Genomic DNA, 3,121 nt, shown 5'->3' on the forward strand with positions numbered 1-3,121 from the left:
AATAGTTGCCTTTTTTTAATCCATGTGAGTTATTTTAATAGCTACTTCAGGATAGTCCATGATATTATACAAAAAGGAAGATCTGAACATTAAAGCTGATGGCAGGATTGTATGCATGATGTCCACAAAACAAAAAGCAATTTAAGTCGTCTATTCTCAATGATTGCTAATCATACTACAGAGAAAATTACAATATTAAAATATGTCATTATCAATGAATTAATCTTCCTTAGAAAATCTGATTATTACAGGTAAAATATAGCATTTAGAACTTTCATTTTAAATACAAATTTTATTTTTAAATTTTAGAATTTTTTCAATGGGAATTATAAAGGTAAATGATAAAGAAAATTTTACATTCAGGTAATATCTCTTAAAGCATTATGAAAAATAGTTTTTATTTTGAAAATGATGTCAGGAAAGAGTAGCTGAATTCCCCTAAAACTAGTTATGCAATTATCATTTTGGTAGCATTAATAAGCAAACATGTTTACGGTTTAACACTGCAGCTATCTGTCAAGTAATTAGGAAGAATAAATGTTGCATGTGCATTAGGTTCGGAGAAGGCGATGGCACCCCACTCCATTACTCTTGCCTGGAAAATCCCATGGACAGAGGAGCCTGGTGGGCTGCAGTCCATGGGGTCGCAAAGAGTCGGACATGACTGAGCGACTTCACTTTCAATTTTCACTTTAATGCATTGGAGAAGGAAATGGCAACCCACTCCAGTGTTCTTGCCTGGAGAATCCCAGGGATGGGGGAGCCTGGTGGGCTGCTGTCCATTGGGTCGCACAGAGTTGGACACGACTGGAGTGACCTAGCAGCAGCAGCAGCAGCAGTGCATTAGGTTGAACATTACTTACATATACTTTTAAATATGGAGTTCTTTAATTTAATTTTTTGATAATTTGGACTACACACTTAAGTCTTGTTGTAATACTTTAAAACAATTTAGAAACATTTTCCTTAACATCTAGCCTTGAAAACCCATTCTAATGCCTTTATCAATAGTCACTGTAACCAAATGAAATTGGCATTTTGGGGCCTTAATGTAAAGTTTAAAACTTCACATATTCAAAGCTGTGATGAAGTGACTCCATGTTTCCATTTGTTTATATGGTCTGAAATCACAGTTCTGTATAGTGGCCATGTTTTTTCTCTCCACAAAATATATGTTGACAGATGAGAAGAACCGGCTTTTGAAATTCATCTTGACATATTGAACAAATATCATCTGCATCTGAACACTGTCTCTTGCTGGCAGCCACTCCATAACTTGGTCATGTAAAAAATATTGGCAAAACCTGTCTTAAAATTCTTAGATGTCAAAAAAATCCAAAAGGTTTAGTATGAGGTAGAATAAAACCATCAATATTCCAAGAATCCATCTAATTATGTTACTAAACTCCCCATAGCTTATAAGGTAATGAAACCAAACTGGTATGGGAACAAAAGTTTGATAATACTGACACAATTCTTCTAAAAGCATATGCCAGTAATTCTAGGATTTAAAAGGCATGATGCAAGAAGGCATTTTAAGTAAATAGGCATTTTAAGCCCATGAAGAGGAATGTCAGAATGAAGCCTGTAATTCCAACGAACCAAAGTACTTCCCAGAAACTCTAATGGACTATGGTAGGAGTTTTTAAAATTAAGCTGTAATGAAGTGACTGAGAATAAAATGTGTAATATGAAAGAATGGAAAATCCTGCTAAGACTACCAGTAACCAAACACACTGAGCACCCTTCTCTTAGAAAAACCCGGTTTACAATGCTTTCATTTGCATATATGAAAGTTGTGAGCAGTCCAGTTCCAAGAGCAATTCTCGTTACATGCTGCATAACAAGTTTTACACCCAGAATCAAAATATATGGAAGACTTTTTTGCAATCCCTTGAAGAGGTATTTGAATTCTGAGAAGGAGCTACAATGATCTCCAGGCTTGCTTCATTGTGGGAGTGACTCCATAACTGGCTGTGTACACATCCGTGGGAACAGCTATGGACTCCTGACCTTCTAGTAATATCTCTGGAGCTTAGATTTTCAGCACACTCTTTAGGTATGGAGTTTATCTGAATATGAACATCTCCAGAACAAAAACAGGAAGCTTCTCCTGTCACTCTTGTTTGGGCACGTTGGGAGGCTGAGGCATCCTCACTGACTACAGTTCCAGAAGGGCTGCGCAATTGGCTAAAGTTGGTTTTACATGAGCCTTGAGATCCAAATTTCTTTACTTCTGGGTTCTGCCTCCTCTTGTGACACTGAGTGGACTGAGGCCCGGGCGTCAACAGCAGGAACAGTGGGAGACACCCTGAGGCTTTCAGGCAGGGCCATCACCATCAAAGCCCACTACCAGCATCTCAGCCCTGCTTGGCAGCCCACGTCGTTGTCTTTCCAATGCCAGTATTATCCAGTTTGGGCTTCCCAGGTGGCACTAGTGCTAAAGAATCTGCCTGCCGATGCAGGAACTGTACAAGATGCAGGTTCGATCCCTGGGTCAGGAAGATCCCCTGCAGGAGGGCATGGAAACCCACTCCAGTATTCTTGCCTGGAGAATCCCATGGAGAGAGCAGCCTGGCAGGCTGCAGTCCCTAGGGTCGCAAAGAGTCGGACACGGCTGACGGGACTTAGCATGCACATACACACGTTACCCAGTATAAATAACTGTTGAGCTAAAGGAAGGACAAATTTCACTACCTTTCCCATCCTTCTCCCTCAGTTCTTGATAAGCCAGGTAGACATAAACAGGGCCCAGATCCCCAGCCCCCAGACCTCCAGGAGCAACGCAGTTGTGATCCTCTAGCTCTCCGTCTGCCCATCATGTTGTGGAGAGGCCTACCATCTGTAGACCTGACTCCTGGGTCACTGTCTGGTCCCCCACCTCCACTCTGCCTTTATTCTCAGGCGTAGACTCATGGCTACTCTTCCTGCCATGGAGGGAGTCCAGGTGAGGTCGGGCAGGAGGATGGGTACATATTGCCCTTGGGCCAGAAGCTAGATGAAAATGTGCATTCCTCCCATTGACTGCATTCCCGGGATTTAATGAGCTGTTTTGAAAGATGCTTGATGAAGTGATATTTTCTCACAGATATTTCATGATTTATGTAAGGAGAAAAAAAGC

The 3,121-nt window shown here is 40.9% G+C and overlaps 1 pseudogene; it reads right to left on the reverse strand.

Moving 5' to 3' along the window:
- Positions 1 to 352: 352 nt before the first annotated feature.
- LOC107131562 (E3 ubiquitin-protein ligase RNFT1-like) lies at positions 353 to 2,333 on the reverse strand (annotated as a pseudogene).
- Positions 2,334 to 3,121: the final 788 nt, after the last annotated feature.

The sequence above is a fragment of the Bos taurus genome, chromosome 20 (assembly GCF_002263795.3).
Source record: "Bos taurus isolate L1 Dominette 01449 registration number 42190680 breed Hereford chromosome 20, ARS-UCD2.0, whole genome shotgun sequence".
Classification (NCBI taxonomy): Eukaryota; Metazoa; Chordata; class Mammalia; order Artiodactyla; family Bovidae; genus Bos; species Bos taurus.